The sequence below is a fragment of the Chiloscyllium plagiosum genome, chromosome 7, assembly GCF_004010195.1.
Source record: "Chiloscyllium plagiosum isolate BGI_BamShark_2017 chromosome 7, ASM401019v2, whole genome shotgun sequence".
NCBI classification, from domain to species: domain Eukaryota; kingdom Metazoa; phylum Chordata; class Chondrichthyes; order Orectolobiformes; family Hemiscylliidae; genus Chiloscyllium; species Chiloscyllium plagiosum.
This window is the reverse complement of record NC_057716.1, coordinates 8,873,265-8,896,219: the sequence shown is the minus strand read 5'-3', so window position 1 is coordinate 8,896,219 and position 22,955 is coordinate 8,873,265. Positions and strand designations below refer to the sequence as shown.

At 40.8% G+C, this 22,955-nt stretch overlaps 1 protein-coding gene across 3 annotated transcripts in view; it reads right to left on the bottom strand.

The window, feature by feature from the left end:
• Nucleotides 1-22,955, bottom strand: part of kcnh3 (potassium voltage-gated channel, subfamily H (eag-related), member 3) — a 664,660-nt gene that overhangs the window by 153,621 nt on the left and 488,084 nt on the right. The gene's annotated exons all lie outside the window — the stretch shown is intronic.

The window sequence follows — 22,955 nt, the reverse complement described above, 5'->3', positions numbered from 1 at the left end:
GACAGCCTATGCTCCCAATTTATGCTCCTCAGATCCTGTCTTGCAGCATCGTATTTACCCTTCCCCCAATTGTGAAACCTACCCTGTTGCACACACTTATCTCTCTCCATAACCAAGGTGAAAGTCACAGAATTGTGCTCACCATCACCAAAATGTTCACCCACTAACAAGCCCATCACTTGTCCCGGTTCATTACCGAGTACCAAATCCAATATGGCCTCCCCTCTGGTCGGACAATCTACATACTGAGTTAGAAAAGCTTCCTGGACACACTGCGCAAACAATCTACTTTATCTAAAGAGCTTCCAATCAATATTTGGGAAGTTGAAATCGCCCATGACTACTACCCTGTGGCTTCTGCACCTTTCCAAAATCTGTTTCCCAATCTGTTTCTCCACATCTCTGCTGCTAATCTGTTTCTCCACATCTCTGCTGGAGTGGGGATTAAAAGCAATGGATTCAGTCTCTCTGATATTTATTTGGAGTCAATTTCTACACATCTTGTGCTGGATGTCAGACAGGCAAATCGATCATTTATCAACAATGGAGGAATTAAGAGAGGAAAGGTAGAGCTGGGTATATTAGTGTACATGTGAAATCTATTGCTGTTTCTTCAATTAATATTGCTGATGGGAGCAGTGTGTAGTTCAGAAATAGAGGAAAGGGGTCAAGAATAGATCCTGGGGGAATACCAGTGTGAGAGCAGGAAGAGAAGCCTAATAAAAGAGAGGTGATTCTCTAGCTATGATTAGAGAACTAAGTCTGGAACCATGTGTGAACAGTCCCACACAGCTGGATGACTGTGAAAGAAGGATAGTCCTCAGGGGTGAATGCTGATCTTGTTCACCCATATTGGCTTCAGCTCTGACAATTTTAAATGCTATCCCTGTTTCCAAATCCCTCCACAGTCTTGCACACTCCCTATCTTTAACCTCTTCCAGTCCTACAACCCTCCAAGAACTCTGTGGGCAGGATCTTTTCAACCCTGGACAAAGTCAAAATGGGCGAGCCATTTGGGAAAATGTTAGAAGAATGAGATTCTCTCAATGCTGAGAAAACAAAAACTTAATCTTCAAAGAGATTTTGAATATTAAGATGAGAATTTCACTCCTGAGCAGCAAAAGATCTATTTTAGTCCATTTACATGAATTTGCATGCCCTTAGTACCAAATATCACCTCTTGGATATGTATTGTCCTATTCTCCCATGGAGTGAATAAACACTAGACAGCAACAATTCCCAACATAAAAGTCAGTGCGGGTACCTGGTGACTTAAGCTCTCCACTCTCTCTTCTTGGCCTCCTTCTTAGATAGCAGTCCTTAACATTTAGGACACATGCCATTGCCAGCAACTGCCCCTCCATGGGAGGTGGCATGAGGTATGCACTAGCCTCTTTGCATCCTCATGATACAGCTCAAACTCCATCACAATACAACTTTGTGCTTCATTGATGCATGCTGGCGGACACCGGCATCTACAATCGTAATGCTGCTTGGGCAATTTTTGCATAGGGTCATGCATCCAACTCAGGTTGGATCAGAGTGCATCTGAGGGTTGCTAGCTTACTCTCACTCATTTTGCACTAACATTTCTGCCTTGTTTTGTTTTGCACTTTGTCCACTCAGCCAGAGCATAAAGGCTCACAGAATATCTGTCTTGCCTTTTTAGAGAAAATACAAAACTGTGCAGCTTGTAATTTTGTAAAAATGGGTCAGTAAAGGTGATGAATATGTTGCTGTATGGCATTGTGCGAAGTCAATTTCTCCCTGCAATATGTGCTATCAGCTTATGCTGCAAGGACACTGCATGTGCTTCAACCAAATGGCCAAGTCTCAGGGAGTATGGAGTAGTCTTCAGTCAGGCCATCAGTGGGGGAGTATAGCACATTAAGTCAAAGGCATTTTCTGATATCAATCTAGGGGTTTGGACATGAATATTCAGCCAATTAGATTATCAGGTTCAAAGATTCTGTATCGTTACAGTCTGGGGGGTGAGCCATGGTCAGTCCTGCAGGTGCAGGGCCACCAGTCTGGGGATTTGTGGGAGGGACGTTTGGGAGCTGCACAGAGACCAGTCTGGGATCTATTCACCCATCAATCAGGGTTGTCTGTCTAAAATGGTCAGGGATATAGACCATAATCAGTCCTGGCAGTCAACTAATGAATGTCAAGAGGGTTATCAGGGAGTAACTCAGGGATGCTGAGGGGGAAAAAATTGTGATGGCAGGAATCTCAATATACAAGGGAGGAGATCATAGTGCATTGGAGGACATGGCATACTGTGCAGTGGTTCATCTTTGCCAGTAACAACTTCCCAGCTCCTTCTTGGGGGGGTGGTGTTTGGTGGTGGAAGGGTGTAAATATGGATACAGGTTCGGGGGGATAAGGATAGAGGCAGATGCAAGATGCAGGGCTGTGGCTTGATGTAATGTTGAGAAATGAAGTCGTGATTCAAAAAGGTGTCTGGAAGCTCAGAATCGATAGGGTTGACATAGATTATAAGAGAGATAGGTACCCAGAGGTTTCGGTGTGGGACTACCAGGCTGAGGCCGTGACTCACTTTGCCAAGTATGATTTGCATTGCCTTCCATCCTAATGCAAATTGTGAATGTGTACAGGATATGCAAAGTGACTGTGACCACGCCTGGAGTGGGCGGAGTAAGTGTGTTATTTATCTGAGTATGTGGATCTATGTGTGAGAGATGTGAAGCCCTTCATGGGGCAATTAGATTAATCAGCTGTCAACTCTGTACAGGTTGATGACGTGAGGTGCACAAAGCGTTCAACAATGAGGGATATAACCCTCATCCCAATCAATTTTGACCATGTCACTGATCATTACAGATTGATCACAGTTACCTCTGTAACCACAGATGACCATAAAAGTAGCAACTGGAGGACACTATTCGGGAAAGACTATCCAAGATCTTTGGTCATGTGAGGGCCCAGGAAAGTACTTTCTCCCACCTTGAACTGTAGTATGTGACAACATGATTTTATATGCAATGCTGCCTTTCTTGGGTGATGTGGGGTGGAAGTAATTGCATTCAGGAGTTGGGAGGCAGGATATCAGTAATCCTACCACACTGCCTTAGCCTTCTTGTCAGAGTCATCTGTGTTTCACAAACAGAGGATTACACAAAACCATCATGTGTGTATGTGAATGCTGCCTGCTCATGTTGCCAAGAGCTGGATCTGTTTACAATATTTTCTACACAGCTTTACTGAGATTGTGACCAATGGAATGCAGCCACAGCAGAGTCCTTGTCATTGTAGGCACAGTGCAGTAAGCATTCACTGACTGTAAATATGTTCTTGCTTGAAAGGCAGGCAGTCCTAATGTGTCCCCAGAAACAAATGCAGCTTTTTCTTTTGCTGTTTGTTTTCTTCCCTTTTGTTATTGTTGAATGAAAGAGAGCAATTTTGATTGTTTAGAGGCAATGTGACGTCCTACCCTGAACAATGAAAAGATGCTATGCTACGCTTGACAGTGGGAAAAGAGTAGCACTCTGTCAGACAGGTTTCTAAGATGGGTGACACTGGGTAATTTGTGTAGCTTGATTCTTAAATAGCAACATACACTTGCAATTGCAATGAAATGTTGTCTGCACCACCTTTGTGCCCTCAGAAACATGTCTGTTTGGTTTGCTCCCACTCCATGCACTGTGAAGGGCAACTCCTGGCTGGTAGCCACTTGACCGGGTGCTTGGTTAGAGTATGACGAGGTGCCTCAGAGACATAGTGCACAGCTTATGAGGAACTCTTTAGGGCTCATAAGAGAAATCCTGCATGAAACCCCATGAAATTGACACTTAGCCCTGCTTGTTTTTATTTCACGAGAAATTGGTAATGTTCCTCCAATACTGGCCTCTTGTGAAATCTATGTCTTGATTAGTGTAAGAATCAGTGCCTTGTTAATCCACCCCCACTTTTGAGAACCATCAAGGACAATGACAATCTTGTTATATAACATCATTCTGCACTAATTTCAGTTAGTTTAACTGAGATTTCCAACCGAAGTTGAGAATTACCTTAACAAAGTTGTCTTCTCCAGCCTTCTGGAACACCAGTCAATTTGAATGTCATGTCCTTTCTCAGACATAAACCTTTACAGCCATTACGTTTTTCCTTGAATAGCCCAACTTATTCTCTGTTACCTCATAGCATTCTTCATCTCATCATAGTTGATTATTTGCAGCCACATTCCCCATTCCAACCCCTCCCCATTTCTGATCCCATATTATTTATCACTTACACATATTCTCTACTTCACTGAGGCTCAGTTTTTGCTGCTTTTTCAAATTCTTTCTATTTGTTGAACTTCAATCCATAACACTACTACTCCTTTGAGATGTCCCTTTCAACTCTTCAAATGTGCCTCAGGTGCTCCTCCAAGCCTGGCCCAGTACCATTGTGTTTCATACTCCATATTCTCCTTTACTATTCTGTCAGAGGAGCTTTTATGTTGTTAATTGTTGTTATTGTGATCGAACAACATTACATGGCATATTCTCGTCACGCCTCCAGGTGTCAAGTGGCTTTTGTTACGTGACAAAACCTTTTAAGTATCAAACTTCTCATCTTTCTTTGAGTGAAGCCTCATTGAATGAAGTAGGCAATGTACCTTGAAAGATTAAAAATCACACAACAGGTTTATTTAGAAACACTAGCTTTCGGAGTGCTGCTCCTTCATCAGGTGACAACCACTTTGTACACCCCAGTCCAACACCAGCATCTCCAAATCATAATTACTTTGAAAGAAAAGTGCTGTTTTCTTTTTCAATTGATTTCTTTTGGACTGTGATGCTGCCATAAAAATACTAATCTGACATTTTGTCTGACCGAGATAAAAGAAAACATTTTTCTCCTTGTTGCTGGGTACTGTTGCACTAATCCTTCTACACAATAGAACTTCAGTTGGAAATCTGAATTAAACTAACTGGAATCGGTACATTATAATGTCATAATAGTTTGTCACATTGCTCTTGATGGCTCTCCAAAAATGTGGGTGGATTAACACTTAATTAACATTCTCAGCTTCCCCGTTCGTGTAGCAAGTTTAAAATTTACAGTACCTTCTCAGGACATTAATGAATATGGAAAATGATAACACTCAATTACACAGAATTACGGCTGCAAATGATTTCTATATGACCCTTGATCACATATGTAAAGTTTGTACACAAAACAACCAATTTGCACCATTAATTGAGATAAATCACAAGTACCATTCAACAACAGATTATTCTCATGGAAATTAAAGGTTGAAAATTCTGAATGGCTCCTTAAACAAGTATATTTAAATAGGTAATTCATAGAATAACTCACCAAACCTTTGGTGGAACATGTCATACTTAATTTTAAATTGCAAACATTTAAGGCAGAATGGTGAATTACAACATAATGCAATTGAAGTATTTCCACTACATTGTATATTGTGCATCTACATCAGATACAAACCGAAAGAACTGCTGTAAATCAGAAACAAAACAGAAATTGCTATAAAAGCTTAACAGGTCTGGCAGCATCTGTGGAGAGAAATCAGGGTTAAAATTTTGGGTCCAGTGGCCCTTTCTCAGTTCTGATGCTGCCAGACCCTTCATTAGATTCACATATACTGCCAGATCTGCTAAGTTTTTCGAGCAATTTCTGTTTTTCCATTTATATCTGATTTGCATTTGTTAGGATTCTTATAAGAGTTTGGCTTTGTTGGAAGTTGATTTGAACTAACATTTAAATGTTGGTTTAACGTGTATCTACATATTTTAAGTTAGATATGAAAAAGTGACTATAAGGTGTGGGAGTGAAGGGGAGCACAGGAGGAAGGAGAAAAGAATGAGAGTACATTAGTCAGGAATATAAGAGCAGATTGTAAGAACATTTAACAGGCATTTAAAAATATAGAGAGTGGCTAAAGTATACATTGTCCCTTAGTGACAATTTCTCCTGACTCTGTCATAGGGAATGGGGAAATGGCAGAGACATTGAACAAAAACTTTTTTTCTTTTCACTGTAGCAGAGATAAATTACCAACAGAGGGTAACTAACAAGTCGAAAAGAATAAAAAACTTAAGGGGATTAATATCAGTAGAAGGGAAAAGAAATCAGAGAAACTCATAGGTCTAAAATCCCTCAAATCCCAAGCACCTGACAGCTAGGGTTCTGTAAAGTGGGTGGATGCACTGGTTATGAATTTCCCGTTTCATTGATCCTAGAGCAGTCTCAGCAGATTGAAAGTTAGCAAATGTAACTCCACCAATAAGAAAGGAGGAGGAGAGAAAACTGGAGGCAATTGGACAGACATCTATTATTTGGGGAAATGCTGGAATCTTATGGAAGTTTTAACTGTGAAAATTATAGTGTGATCAACATGGTTTTATGGAAGAGAAATTATGACAAATTTATTAAAGTTTTTGAGGACGGAATTAGTAGATTAGATAAAGGGAAACAATTGAAATAATGAAGCTGGATTTCCAAAAGACCTTGAATAAGATTCATACACAGGATAAAGACTCATGGAATACTGGGTAATATGAGTGTAGATGAAGGCTTGGTTACCAGACAGTATGCAAAGAGAGGATAAATGAGACCTTTTCATTTACAAACTATGACTATTAGAGTGCCACAATGATCACTGCCAGGGCTGTAGCTATTTACAGTCTGCATTAATTTATGTGTCAGTCATGGCTCAGCACCACTCCTGCTTCTGGGTTTAAATCCCACTCCAGGGCTTAAGAACAAATGCGCAAGGTTGACCCAACTGTGTGTCCCGAAGGGAGTAATGCACTGACACAGATGCCACTTTCTGGCTGACATATTAAACCAAAATCTGATGGCCCATCTGCTGCTCGGGGAGATGTAAAAGATCCTCTGGCACTATTATAAAGAATGAGTGCAGTCATCCCTGGTGTCCCAGCAATATTTATCCCTCAATCAACATAATCTCAAAACCAACTTATGGGTTATTATCACATTGCTGTCTGTGGCAGTTTGTTGGTTGCATCTTGGTTGCTGCATTTTCTATATTAAAATAATAAACATACTAGAGATGTATGTGGGGGGTCATGGAAAAGACTATGTGAAACAAGCCTTTCTTTTTAGCTTTCTGTTCATAACTTAAATGAAGAGACAGAGAGTGCTTTATCACAATTTGCTGTTGTAAGGCGAAATACAAAGGAGCACATAAAGAGCAATTATAGTCAATTTTTAAAAAAAGTTGTAATAAGAGACTAAAGTTCCTGGGATGGGGGGAGGCATTGGGGGAAGTGGGGAGGTTAAAGTTTCTGAAGGGGGGGGTGGTTGCATGGGAAAGTCTGCAGTGAGCAAACACAGCAAAAAGTATACAAGTTCCACGACATTAGAAGATAAATCTTTTTGATTAAAGTCCAAATCCATCATTTTAATGAGAGCTTTAATTCAGTTAATAATACTCCATAATTCTTTTTCATTTAACCTATTTTACCAATCAACCTGCTCAGAGATGTTCTTACACACCTCCTGATCAGGTGGGACTTGAACACGGGTCTCTTGGGTCCTGTGCCACAACAGCCCTTTAACCAAACGCCATAAAACTCGCACCCCAATAATTACTAGCCCCTCGTTGTCATACAACTCATTCCTATTCAATAAACCCTTAATTAAAATATCCTTCATCTGGTTGCTCATTCTCTTAAGCCTGAGGAATCCCTTTAGATCATGTTAGATGATAACATTGTGCCCTTCACCACAGAGGGAGTACGTCCCTTGGGTGATGCTGGCCAATCATATTTCTTGGCTGCTCCAGCAGTATTAGCAATACTATTATCTCAACAGTGATTGCTGCCAGTACTATAGGCTGGCCCTTGAGGAGGAACTATTGACCTTTGAGTAAGAGTAAGTCTGGGGTATTTAAGAAAGTTTGGAAAGCTTAGGGAAGGTGGGGTTGGAAGGGGCTCGGTGGGGGAGGTTTCAAAGCAGGTAGGTGAGAAGAAGTAGAGGTGCTTAATTTAGATATATGAAAACAAAGAATTGACATGAAGAGGAGTTGGAGTTAGTTACAAAAGGCCCAGAAAAGCAAATAGTTGAAAGTGTATTTTTGTTAATTGATCAGATGAGTGTTGGTGGCTATTATTGCCCTTGTGAAGCTAAATATGATCTGGGATTGGAGTACTTTTGTTTAAACAATTATACAACGACTTCATGAGACCACACCTGGACTCTGTGTGCAGTTTTAGTCTCACTATTTAATGAAGAATATATTGAATTGAAGGTGTTGCAGCAAAGGTTCACTCAGTTTGATTCCTGGGATGCGAGTGTTCTCATCTGATGAGAAGCATTTGTAACTGGGAGTTTACTTCTGGATTTTAGAATAATGAGGTCATCTCACTGAAACATACAGGATCCTAAAGGGAGTTGACAGTGTAGACACTGTGAGGTTATTTTCCTGATTGGGAATTCTCGAGCATGAGGGCATAGTCTGAGGATTTGGGTTAGATCATTTAAGATAGAAACAAAGAGAAATTTGTTCAAAGGGTTGTGAGCCTTTGGCACTCTTTACCATAAAATGTTGTGAATTTTCCATCACTGAATATATTTAAGGCTGAGGTAGACAGATTATTAGATTACAATTCTGTCAACACAAGACAAAGGATGGATCCCAGTTTTGAATCATTACCTGGAGTACTGTCAGAAAAATTATTACAAGAAGAGTTTTAACGGGTTATGCCATGACTTTAATCCACATTGAGAAACATTATGTTGCACAAGGAGGTCATGGCCCATCCATTCTGTGACATTCTATGCAGAAAACAATCAGTCTCATACTCCCACTTTGTCCCTGTATTTCCATTAAGTTCACATCAAATTTCCTTTTGTTGTATCTGCTTCCAGCATCGTCACAGACAGTGAGTTCCAGATCCACTTGCCCTTCACTCCTCCCGAGAACAGCTTGACACCAAGAGCAGCTTGACACCAAGGACAGCCACGTAAGAATCCTACTCATTGACTACAGTTCAGCCTTCAACACTATTATCCCCTTGAGACTGATTACTAAACTCAGTGATCTCGGACTAAGCCCTAGTCTCTACAACTGAATCCACAGTTTCCTGACCCACACGCCACAATCAGTGAAGACTGGGGACAATATTTCATCCTCACTAACACTCAACACTGGAGCCCCCCAGGGGTACATACTCAGCCCCCTACTATACTCACTATATACCCATGACTGCACCGCCAAATACCAGACTAATGCCACTTACAAGTTCGCTGATGGCGCCACCATAGTCTTTCGAATCTCAGATGGTGATGAAATAGACTACAGACGGGAGGTGAAAGACCTGGAAAAACGGTGCACTGAGAACAACCTAGCTCTCAATGTCGGCAAAGACAAGGAACTCATTATTGACTTTCGGTGGGATGTTACTCATGCCCTCCTATATGTTAACAGCACAGAGGTGGAATGAGGGAGAGGGCCAAGCTTCTGGAAGTTGTCATCGACAACAGGCTTTCTTGGACTCTTCATGTGGATGCACTGGCTACAAAGACCCAACAATGTCTCTTATTCCTCAGGCATTGTTTATGGATGTATCACTACCTGGGATGGCAAATGTACCATTCAAAATTGGAAACAACAGAGAGTAGTGAACTCAGCCCGGACAATCACAAAGGCCAATCTCCCATCTTTCGAATCCATCTACCAGGCCCACTGCCAAGGAAAGGCCACCAGCATTCTCAAAGGTCTATCCACCCTAGCAATGCTTTTCTAAAATTTCTACGATTGGGGAGAAGGTACAGAAGTCTGAACACATGCACCAGCTGGTTGCAAAACAGTTTGTACCCTAGTGTTGTTAGAATACTGAATGGAGTCACAAACTCTTAACATTCTCCTGTACCTGTGTTTTTGTCTTTGCTGCTGTTTACTTATTATTGACTTATCTATGTTACTTAACTCTGCGATCTGCCTGTACTGCTCGCAAGACAAAGGTTTTCACTGTGCCTCGGTACATGTGACAGTAAATTCAATTCAATTCAATTTAATTCAAAAAATGTTCTTCCTCAATTCCCCTGAATCTCTTACACAAAATGTTAAGTCTGCATTCCCTCATCCTTGCATCATCAGCTAACAGGAACAGCAGTTTTTTTTGTTTGTGTCATTTAAACCTGTCATAATGTTGTACTCCTTCATGAATTCACCCCTCAATTTTCTTTGGCCTAAGTTGAAAAATTTCAACTTCTCCAACCTAATCTTTTAACTAAAATGCCTCATCCCGATAAATAGTTCAGTAAATATTTTCTATAACATATCAAGAATCTTCATACCCTTTCTAAAAGGTAGTGACAGAACTGAATGTAATTCACCAGTTTGGCTTAACCAGATTTTATGATGGTTCAACATATCTCTCCCACTATTGTAATCAATATCTCTATTCAGAAAGTCTGAGATTCATTTGTCTGAGTGACGACTTAAATATTTTGCATTCAATGAATCTGTGCCATTTCTATAAGATGTGGAAAAATACTTGCAGAAAAAATCTTTGCAGATTTTTTTAGATCTGTTCTTTTTTTGACTAGATATTTTTTGAGAAACAGTTGTGTATTATTTTAGCAGTTATTCATTTATAGATTGTTTGCATGTTAATAAAATGTTGAATATAATCCATTAAATCAACATACTTTCCACCCAATAATACACAACTGTTTCTCAAAAAATATCTACTCACAAAAGAATAGATCTAAAAAAGTCTGCAAAGACTTTTTCTGCAAATATTTTTCCACCCCTTATATAAGCTGTATATATATATTGCACTTGAGACAATATGATTCAATAGCCTACACATTAAGATAGGCGAAAGTAAGGACTGCAGATGCTGGAGATCAGAGTCAAGATTAGAGTGGTGCTGGAAAAGCACAACAGGTCAGGCAGCATCCGATGAACAGGAAAATCGATGTTTCAGGCAGGAGCCTTTCATCAGACATTTCTGTGTAGAGGTCCTGATAATAGTCTGTCTGCATCAATTTTAATGACCATTAAAATGACCATAGCATAAACCATTAAATCCACCTTTTAGAACTGTGCACCCAGACACTGTCATTGTTTCCACAAAATTTGGTGATTGCTTCGAGGTGAGGACTCTTAAAAATAACAAGGCAATCAACAAAGTGGCAACACTCTCTTGAAGGTATAAATTGAGCATCTGAATCCATTAGTGATGTTTGGCTTTAATTTACTCAGAAGGATATCAGTCAAGACTTTGTTCAGGCAATTGGTATTATTTAAAAATGTGAATGCTTTTCATGCAAGGTAATTGTAAAAGAAAAATCAACCTTCTATCTGAAAATGAAAGAGTGCGTCAATGTTGTGCTGATTGTTCCAATCTTCTAACGTTTTGATTATTTGTTCAACATCATGTCATCAGCTTGGCTCTAGGACCTATTTTCTGTGAAGAAAGGTAGGGTCATCTAAAGCGAGCTACCAGCCCAGCTTGAATCGTGTTATTCAATACTACTGTCAAGTTCTTCCTGCTGAGAAAATAAATGCATTACTCTCGCCTCTCTCATGAGCTCTGATGAAAAGAAAGTTGGCGGGGGAGGGGGGGGCAGCTGGAGGGGGTGTGTGGACTAAAATACTCTCAAATATATTCCCTCTGTTGTGAATCTGATAAAATTGCACCTTTTACACTTGGCAATTTAAAAAACAACTAAATCATCTCAACTTGAGAGTGACAAAAAAAAATCAAAAGAGACTTTGAGCAATTTGTAGAATGTTCTTTTCAAAGTCCTTTTTGGATTCTTCAAAAATTTTGAGACTGATCCTGTGGAAATTTGGGAACTGGCACATTAGACAATAGACAATTCTGCCCTTCGAGCCAGCACCACCATTCATTATGATCATGGCTGATCATCCTCAATCAATATCCTGTTCCTGCCTTATACCCATAACCCTTGATTCCACTATCCTTAAGAGCGCTATCCAACTCTTTCTTGAAAGTATCCAAAGACTTGGCCTCCACTGCCCTCTGGGGCAGAGCATTCCATACACCCACCACTCTCTGGGTGAAGACGTTTCTCCTCAACTCTGTTCTAAGTGGCCTACCCCTTATTTTTAAACTGTGTCCTCTGGTTCGGGACTCACCCATCAGTGGAAACATGCTTCCTGCCTCCAGAGTGTCCAATCCTTTAATAATCTTATACGTCTCAATCAGATCCCCTCTCAGCCTTCTAAACTCAAGCGTATACAAGCCCAGTCGCTCCAATCTTTCAGCGTAAGATAGTCGCACCATTCTGGGAATTGACCTCGTGAACTTATGCTGCACTCCTTCAATAGCCAGAATGTCTTTCCTCAAATTTGGAGACCAAAACTGCGCACAATATTCCAGGTGCGAGTTAGCTTTTCTGCTCCTGCTCCTGGACAAAGTGGTCGTTGCCTTTACTACCAGCTACTTAAATCAAATCAGATCTGTTCTATGGAGCTTAAACACAAAAAAAATTTTGCCCCTGAGCAAGACTGACTTTTCAATACAAGCAGGTTAAAAAGAGAAAGGTTTATGGCAAATTAAATGCATCAATCAGGGACTGTAGAGCAACAATGAGAACTCTTGGTTTTAAAAAAATGAGTCATTTTCATAGTGAAAAATCACACAATACCAGGTTATAGTCCAGCGGGTTTAACTGGAAGCACTAGCCTTTGGAGCTTTTGGGTGAGTGTGGAGAATAAGATTGTAAGACACAGAATTTATAGCAAAAATTTACATGTGATGTAACTGAAATTATATATTGAAAAAGACCCGGATTGTTTGTTAAGTCTCTCATTTTTAGAATGACCATGTTGGTTTCAATTCTTTCATATGTAAATCACAAACTTTTTTCAAGAAGTTACATTCTCAAGTGCACTTTAACAATTGGTGTCGGCCCGGATAAGGTATTGAAAGTGTTAACTCCCTGTGAGGCTGCCTGTGCCACAATGGTCAGACTGATTTCTAATCTAAAATAATGGATTTACAGAATCTTACATGGATTTATGTGGTTTTTGAGCAAAGTAAAATGTAATTCTGCAAGTACAAATTCACCCCACAAACTTGTGTGTGTGTTATGAGTGTCTGTCAGAGGGTGTGTGTATGTGTGTGAGAGTGTGTGTATGAGAGAGGGTCTGAGCATGTGTGTGTGTGTCTGTCTGTCTGTGTATAGTGCAGTGGGGTCACCTGCAGTGTGACATGAACCCAAGGTCTCGGTTGAGGCCATCCCCATGTGTACTAAAGTTGGCTAATAGCCTCTGCTCGGCCACTTTTCGTTGTTGCCAATGAAAAGGCTGCAGTATAACCTCACGGCTCTTAAACTCAATCCCCCTGCTAATGAGAGCCAACAGCCCTATCAACCTGGCTGGCAACTTTGAGGGATTTATAGATGTGGACCCCACGATTCCTCTATATCTCCACACTGCCAAGAATCCTGCCTTTAGCACTGTAATCTCCATTCAAATTAGACCTTCCAAAACGAATGACTTCACACTTTTCCAGTTTGAACTCCATCTGCCACTTCTCAGTCCAGCTCTGCATCCTGTCAATGTCCTGTTGCAACCTACAACAGCCATCCACACTATCCACCACCACCAACCTTTGTGTCAATGGCAAACTTACTAACCCACCCTTCCGTTTCCTCATCCGAGTCATTTCTAAAAATCACAAAAAGCAGTGGTCCCAGAACCGATTCCTGTGGAATACCACTGGTCACCGAGTTCCAGGCTGAATACTTTCCATCTACTACCACCCTCTGTATTTTATGTGCCAGCCAATTCTTTATCCAGACAACCAAATTTACCTGTATCCCATGGTTCCGTACTTTCTGAATGATCCTACCATGGGAAACCTTATCAAAAGCTTTGCTAAAATCCATATACATCATGTCCACTGCTCTACCTTCATCAATGTATTTTGTCACGTCCTCAAATAATTCAATAAGGTTTGTGAGGCATGACCTGCCCCTTTCAAAGCCATGCTGACTATCTCTAATCAAGCTATGCTTTTCCAAATAATCATAAATCCTATCTATCAGAATCCTCTCCAATAATTTGCCCATCACCGATGTAAGACTGACTGGTCTATAATTCCCTATTCCCTTTCTTGAACAAGGGAATAATATTTGCCACTCTCTAATCATCTGGCACAACTTCAGTGGACAATGAGGATGCAAAGGTCATCGCCAAAGACGCAGTACTCTCTTCCCTTGCTTCCTGCAGTAACCTTGGATATATCGCGTCTGGCCCAGAGGACTTACCTATCCTCATGTTTTTCAAAGTTTCCAGCACATCCTCCATCTTCATATTAACCTGTTCGAGCATATCAGCCTGTTTCATGCTGTTTTCACAAATTACGAGGTGCCTCTCAGTCGTGAATAATGAAGCAAAGTATTCATTAAGGAACTCTCCTACCTCCTCTGACTCCAGGCACAAGTTCCCTTCACTATCCCTGATCAGCCCTACCCTCACTCTGGCCATCCTCTTATTCCTCACCTAAGTGTAGAATGCCTTAGGCTTTTCCTTAATCCTACCCACAAAAGCTTTTTCATGACACCTTCTAGCTCTCCTAAGTCCATTCTTCAGTTCCTTCCTGGCTACCTTGTAACCCTCTAAAGTCCTGTCTGATGCTTGCCTCTCAACCTCAAGTTAGCTTGCTTCTTCCTCTTGACTAGATGTTCCACATCTCTTGTCATATAAGGTTCCTTCACCCTACCATCCTTTCCTTGCCTCAGTGGGACAAACCTATCTATCACTCTCCGCAAATGCTCCTTAAACAACCTCCACATTTCTGTCATGCTTTTCCCTGAGAATATCTGTTCCTAATTTATGGTCCACAGTTCCTGCCTAATAGTATTGTAATTTCCCCTACCCAAATTAAAAACTTTCCCATACCATCTGCTCCTATCCCTCTCCATGACTATAGTAAAGGTCAGGGAGCTGTGATCACTATCACCGAAATGCTCTCCCACTGCGACATCTGGCACCTAATTTGGTTCGTTGCCAAGTACTAAATCTAATATGGCCTCTCCTCTAGTCGACCTATCTACGAATCCTTCCTGGACACACTTGACAAAATCAGCTCCATCCAAACTATTTGCACTAGGGAGGTTCCAATCAGTATTAGGGAAGTTGAAGTCATCCATGAAAACAACCCTAGCACTTATGAACTTTTCCAAAATCTGCCTCCCAACCTGCTCCAACGTGTCTCTGTTGCTATTGGGAGGATTATATAGAAAACTCTCAATCAAGTGACTTGATTAGTGAGGATCAAGTGTTATGGGGAGAAAGCAGGAGAATGGGTTAAGAAACATATCAGCTATGATCAAATGCCAGAGCAGCCTCGATGGGCCAAATGGCCTAAGTCTACTCCTATATCTTATGGGTGGAGATACCAATACCTTCCAATGTAGTCCAGTGAAGGAATGCTCAAAGATAACCTTCCCATCCTCGGGCCAACTGAGGCCCTTGTGACTGTTGAAGGACCTAATCCCACCACGTTTGGTATTTAAATTCGGTTAGTTAGACCTCAGGCCTGTTGGGAAGTCTTTCGTTATTGGACATTCAATGTTGGCATCCACTAGCAGAACAGAGAGAGCTGGGTAAGACCCTCTTTAACCTTTAAATCAACACTGCACCAATTCTTTTTTTGATTTTTCTATATCTTCAATTGTGGACCGAAATGGGAAAAGGACTATTTCTAAAAACAGATTGTTAAAGGGATTGTTGCACTTTTTAAAAACGAGTTATTTGGAATTTTTTAAGTGCTGTTACACTGCTGATTGCTCAAGTATTCGGGAATGGAACTAGGGTGTCTGCACGAAGGGAGGTTCAGCTGACAATAAGTAGCTGATTGGTCTGTGAAATGGTCACTAGTTATTGATGGCAAAGGCCTTCCCCCTGTCAATAGCTATGTGCTTGGCTTCCAGGAATCTGAACAGTCTGTGATCGGGTGTGAATATTTGGACAAAAGCCTTCAGGCTTCTGAGAAGAAAGGAACTGTCCATTTCTCTACAGCAAAAAACTTTAAACCTGAAGAAAGCCAATATATGTCATCAGTTAAAAGCTATGGCTTTCAATCGGTAAATCAGAGAACAAGTGTGAATCAGTTACTCTATGCCTTCTGTAAGCAAGTGAATGTACTTCAAGAAGGAAGATTGAGAAACAGCAAGTCCTGACAAATCATCTCAGTGAACCCTGTAGCCAGGGTCCATCGAATTGCCTTCCTAGTCTTTTCCATTTTCTTGTGTCTGCCTGTGAATTTGTGTGCGGATGTTTTATACAAGGATTAGAGATTTAATTAGTACAGTTATATATCAACAGTTCATAATTATTTACTTATAGCTACTATTTATTTATTTGTAATGAATAGCAATCATTAAGTACAGAGAGCGAGTATCTACTTTATGTCAACGTGGGTCGAAAAGACAGTTAAATTGGAGAATTTTGCACACTTGTATCGAATCTTTAGCTTTTGCGATGACTTCAGGATTAGCCTGAATTCCAGTGTGATGGTCCCATAGATTATTATGCCTCAGTAAACATTTATCAGTTTCAAAATAATAGAGTAACCATTTACTGTATGTTAATTAGTTTACAGTAGAGTTTATAATATTACACATTTCCATGTGTTTGCTACAATTACTGGTGGCAAGATAAAAAATGAAATGGTTCTGGAAGTAATAATCAGTGTTAACACCAGTAGCCAATTCTACACTTTATAGTGATCTGTCAGATTCAACCTTCAAGAAATGTGCATAACTCTCTACAGCAACTGTATCCTTTGAATGGATATTGTCCAAATTCTTAACCAATCTCTTCCAGATCTGGTGCCAGTCTCCTTTGCAAGACAATATTACAACTTGAATTGTTTGTGAACGTCTTGTTATAAATAATGCTAACCCTGCAACAAAATAATAATGAGTACGTTCTTGCAGCATTCGCAACATAAGAGTGATTGTTCAGCGAAAAGAAACACGTGTTTATTCTCCCATGTTTTATCAAAAGAACCGATGAAATACATGAAACACTTATACTGTTGTGTTATTTTCTTGGGAGCCCCTCTGCCGAATGCTTCACAATATATTTCTACACTAATGGCACTATATAATTGCAAGTTCCTTTTGTCCTTATACCACAGAGTGGTGAATCTATGGAATTCATTGCCACAGAAGACTGTGAAGGCCAAATCATTACGTATATTTAAGATTGAGATAGATAGGTTCTTGAATATCAAGGAGATTAAGGTTTATGGGCAGAAAGCAGGAAAATGGGGTTGAGAAACTTAGCACCATGATTAAATGTCAAAGCAGACCCGATGGGCTGAACAGCCTAATTTCTGCTTCTATGACTTATATGGTCTTCAACTCATTAAGAAATAATCTGTTGATTTTTTTTTGGTTGTTTATGTCCCATTGTGGTTTTTCACATTAGTGGAAAAGCCTCGTACTCATTATTAGAGTCATAAGGAGAAAGACGATAGGAGGTTTGGAACATAGGGAGAACTAGCCATTTGGATACAGAACTGGCTTGAAGGTAGGGGACAGAGGGTGGCGGATGGATGGTTACTTTTCAGACTGGAGGCCTGAGACCAATGGAGTGTCACAAGGCTCGTTGCTGGGTCCACTGCTTTTCATCTTTTATATAAATGATTTGGATGTGAACATCAGAGGTATGGTTAGTAAGTTTGCAGATGACACCAAAATTGGAGGTGTAGGGAATAGTGAATAAGTTGCCTCAGAGTACAACGCGATCTTGATCAGATGGGCTAGTGTGCTGAGGAACGGGAGATTAAGTTTAATTTAGCTAAATGTGAGGTGCTGCATTTTGGAAAGGTAAATCAGGGCAGGACTTGTACACTTAATGGTAAGGTCCTGGGGAGAGTTGCTGAACAAAGAGACCTTGGCGCGCAGGTTCATAATTGTTTGAAAGTGGAATCACAGGTAGACAGGATAATGAAGACATTTAGTATGCTTGCTTTATTGGTCAGTAAATTGAGTATCAGAGTTGGGAAGTCATGTTGTGGCTGTACAGGACATTGGTTAGGCCACTTTTGGGATATTGTGTGTAATTCTGGTCCACCTCCAATCTGAAGGATGCTGTGCTGTGGAACTTGAAAGGGTTCAGAAAAGATTTACAAGGATGTTGCCAGGGTTGGAGGATTTGAGCGTTAGGCAGACCCTGAATAGATTGAGGCTATTTACCTGGAGCGTTGGAAGCTGAGGGGTGACCTTACAGAGATTTATAAAATCATGAGAGGTATGGTGAGGGTGAATAGCCAAGGTCTTTTCCCTGGGATTGGGGAGTCCAGAACTAGAGGGCATAGTTTAGGGTGAGAGGAGAAAGATATAAAAGGGACTTAAGGGGCAACCTTTTCACACAGAGGGCGGTGTGTGTGTGGAATGAGTTACCAGAGGAGGTAATGGAGGCTGGTATGATTACAGCATTTAAAAAGCATCTGGATGGGTATATGAAAAGGAAGGGTTTGGAGGGATATGGGCCAAATGCTGGCAAATGGAAACAGATGTATATAGGATAGCTGGTCAGCATGGATGAATTGGACTGAAGGGTCTACTTCCATGCTGTATAGCTCTATAATTCTATGCTTCTATCAATACTTAGTTATGGAATATAGAATATAGAACAGCACAGCACAGTATAGGCCCTTCAGCCCAGCCTTTTATCCAACTCTACGTTCAGACTAACCTATATACTCTTCATTATACTATCTTCCATGTGCCTATCGAAGAGTCACTTAAACGTACAAGATGTATCTGATTCTACTACCACTGCTGGCAGTGCATTCAACGCGCCCACCACTCTGTGTAAAGAGCCTACCTCTGACATCTCCCCTAAGCCTTCCTCCAATCATCTTAAAATTATTTCCCCCTGTGATAGACATTTCCGCCATGGGAAAAGGTCTCTGGCTATCCACTCTATCTATGCCTCTCAACATCTTGTAGACCTCTATCAATTTACCTCACACCTTTCTTCATTCTAATGAGAAAAGCCCTAGCTCCCTCAACTTTCCTTCATAAGACGGGCCCTCTAGTCCAGGCAGCAGCTTGGTAAATCTCCTCTGCACCCTCTTTAAAGCTTTGACATCTTTCCTATAATGAGGCAACCAGACCTGAACGCAATATTCCAAGTGTGGTCTAACCAGGGCTGTATAGAGCTGCAGCATAACCTCATGGCTCTTAAATTCATTCCCCTGTTAATGAAAGCCAACACACCATACGCCTTCTCAACAACCCTATCAACTTGGGCAGCAACTTTGAGGGATCTGTGGACATGGACCCAAGATCTCTCTGTTCTGCAACATTGCCAGGAATCCTGCCTTTCACCCTGCATTCTGCATTCAAATTCAACCTTCCAAAGTAAATAACTTCACACTTTTCCAGGTTGAACTCTATCTGCCACTTCTCAGCCCAGTTCTACATCCTGTCAATGTCCCGTTGCAACCTCCAACAGCCCTCCATACTATCCTCATCTCCATCAACCTTCATGTCATTGGCAAACTTACTAACCCAACCTTCCACTTCCTCATCCAAGTCATTAAGAAAAATCACAAACAGCAGAGTCCCAGAAGAGACCCCTGTGGGACACTACTGGTCACCGAGCTCCAGGCTAAATACTTTCTGTTTATCACCACCCTCTGTCTTCTATGGGCCAGTCAATTATGACAGACAGGCTTCTCTATATCCCATGCTTCCTTATTTTCTGAATGAGCCTACCATGGGGAACCTTATCAAACACCTTGCTAAAATTCATATACACCACGTCCACGGCTCTACATTCATCAACGTGTTTTGTCACATCCTCAAAGAGTTCAACAAGGCTTGTGAGGCATCATCTGTCTTTCACAAAGTCATGCTGACTATCTCCAATCAAACTATAGTGTTCCAAGTAATCATAAATCCTGTCTCTCAGAATCCTCTTCAATACTTTGCCCACACTGACTAGCTGGTCTATAATTCCCAGGATTTTCCCTATTCCCTTTCTTAAGGGAATAACATTTGCCACCCTCCAATCATCTGGCACTACTCCAGTGAACAGTGAGGATGCAAAGATCTTCACCAAAGGTGCATCAATTTCTTCCCTTGCCTTCTGTAGTAACCTAGGGTATATCCCATCTAGCCCAGGGAATTTATCTTTCCTTATGTTATTCAAAATGTTCAGCACATCCTGCTTAATATCAACTTTTTTTGAGCATACCAGTCTGTTTCACGCTGTCCTCATAATGATCAACGCCCCTCTCAGTAGTGGATACTGAAGCAAAGTATTAATTAAGGACCTCCCCTATCAACATCCGGGCACAAGTTCTCTCCACTTCTTATATTTTAATACCTCTTCATCTGGAAAGGAGGCATGATCACTGTCACAAAGTTTTTCAGTGTGCCATATGAATCAGTGGCATTAGTGATGGCTCTCAAAAGCCAAGGGCTGAAATTTACATTTCTTTGACTCAATGTTGGTTTTGTTGAGTATCGTGGAAGGTTTCTCACGTGACGCTGAGTGCGTTTCCTTGCTGCATCTTATCAAACTTGCCTCATCAACTGCCCAGCCTGTCCCTGAGGTGTCCTTTCATCTGATGCTACCTTGTCCCATCACATGCCATTCCTGGTCCAATTCACTACCAGAATTATATGGAATTGACAGGCGTTCCTGGCTCAATCTTTCCAAGGTCATTGTGCACCCAATCTGTAGCTGACCTGCACAGTTCCTCACATTTGCCACGTATATGGCAGACAGGAAACTTTAAATTTTTACCAGAAGTTAGCATTTGAGATCACGAGTTTTCTCACACATACTGAACTCTGTGTGTGTCTGATGCTATGTTCGTATCTTTTGTCGTCAAGTGTGTAGGCACCCGTCTAACGCAACAGGAGCAAGGACGTTCTGTAATTAAAACATTAATACTCTGAACTTGGCTACAGAGAATCAGATCAGTCGCCCATTATAGACATTGTCTGATCATAGTTTCCATTAGTAGTATTTGTCACATTAGGTGTGGACGTTTCTATTGTCACCTGGATTTAAACAGACACAATCACCTATTACCTTACTTGCTCTATGGTGAGTTGAATGCCTAACTAAAGGCTTTTTCAGTGAATCCATTGGTCTATAAAGGAAAACCCTATACTGAACACATAGGTTACCAAATCTGACCACTGTCTGTACTGGGTTCCCTGAATTCCTCTTGGTTGATGATAGAGAGACCACTTCAGCTCCAGTGCCATGGAGTTGAGGTGGGAAAATGTTACCACATTCCTGATTGATTTTTAAGGGCAGCAGGTGACTGCTGGGTGGCACTCCTCCAGATACTTTCTGCTATATTAAATACACTTTCAGTAGTGACTGCTGTATGAGTCACAGGAATGCAAACAATATAGAACAAATATGTAGATTTGTTATTGCAATTTGAACAAATATGCTATATGTACATATGCCATGAGTACAGAAAACTATTAACACTTGCCTTGGTCAATTTACACCCACAACTCACTTCCTTCAGTGACTCTCCACTTACAGTCTCTAAAAATAATCCTATAAAATCCCATTGTTTTCCCAAGGAAAATGTTAATCAGAAAACATATGTACCAGAGTAATTATCAAACAGGAATATAACAAAGTATAAGGTACAAGGATGTAAACCCTTGAAAATGTAAAGGAAGTCCACTTATTTTATCACATTCCGTGGTTGTAGACCTCCACTTAGGACTGTCTAATTCACTGACAACTGCAAACATTTCCAACCTGTCCTTCACTTGTAAATGTGACATCCACATCCTCACCATCCAACCCTGTCTTTGACTATGACATAACCAGATTATCAGATGTGGCAACATTGTACAACTCTGTGTTGACTTTTGTTCGTTCCAAAATTGTACCATTGAGTGTCTTGATCTGAGCCTGTCACATACTCCAGCAATCTCTGGAGGTGATAAGGTCCCTAATGAATGACTGACTTTACATCTTGCTTGCAAATGGCTCTGTTTACCAGTTGTTTGACACATTCATCTGCACTTGTTTGGAAAGAAGTCCATCTGGTAGTTGAAAACTGGGATAGAAGACTAGGCAGGACATTTCTTATCTTCTTCCCAAACATTTAAGTATGCAGTCAACTGTGCATCCATTTGCAAAACAGAAGCTCAGAGATGTCACATTGCAATATTAATGCCTCGTCCCATATATCTACACTGTACAATGAATAATTTGATTGTATTAGACATTAAATAATGTGACAACATGTGTCCTGAAATGTTCTGATGGCATAAACTCTTGGGAAATAAGGCAGGACAGGTGACTGAGGTGTCAGTGGGGGAGCACTTTGGGGCCAGCGACCATAATTCTATTTGTTTTAAAATAGTGATGGAAAAGGATAGACCAGATCTAAAAGTTGAAGTTCTAAATTGGGGAAAGGCAATTTTGACGGAATTAGGCAAGAACTTTCGAAAGCTGATTGGAGACAGATGTTCGCAGGTAAAGGGACAGCTGGAAAATGGGAAGCCTTCAGAAATGAGATAATAAGAATCCAGAGAAAGTATATTCCTGTCAGGGTGAAAGGGAAGGCTGGTAGGTATAGGGAATGCTGGATGACTAAAGAAATTGAGGGTTTGGTTAAGAAAAAGAAGGAAGCATGTGTCAGGTATAAACAGGATAGATCGAGTGAATCCTTAGAAGAGTATAAAGGAAGTAGGAGTATACTTAAGAGGGAAATCAGGAGGGCAAAACGGGGACATGAGATAGCTTTGGCAAACAGAATTAAGGAGAATCCAAAGGGTTTTTAACAAATATATTAAGGACAAAAGTGTACCGAGGGAGAGAATAGGGCCCTTCAAAGACCAGCAAGGCGGCCTTTGTGTGGAGCCACAGAAAATGGGGGAGATACTAAATGAATATTTTGCATCAATATTTACTGTGGAAAAGGATATGGAAGATATAGACTGTAGGGAAATAGATGGTG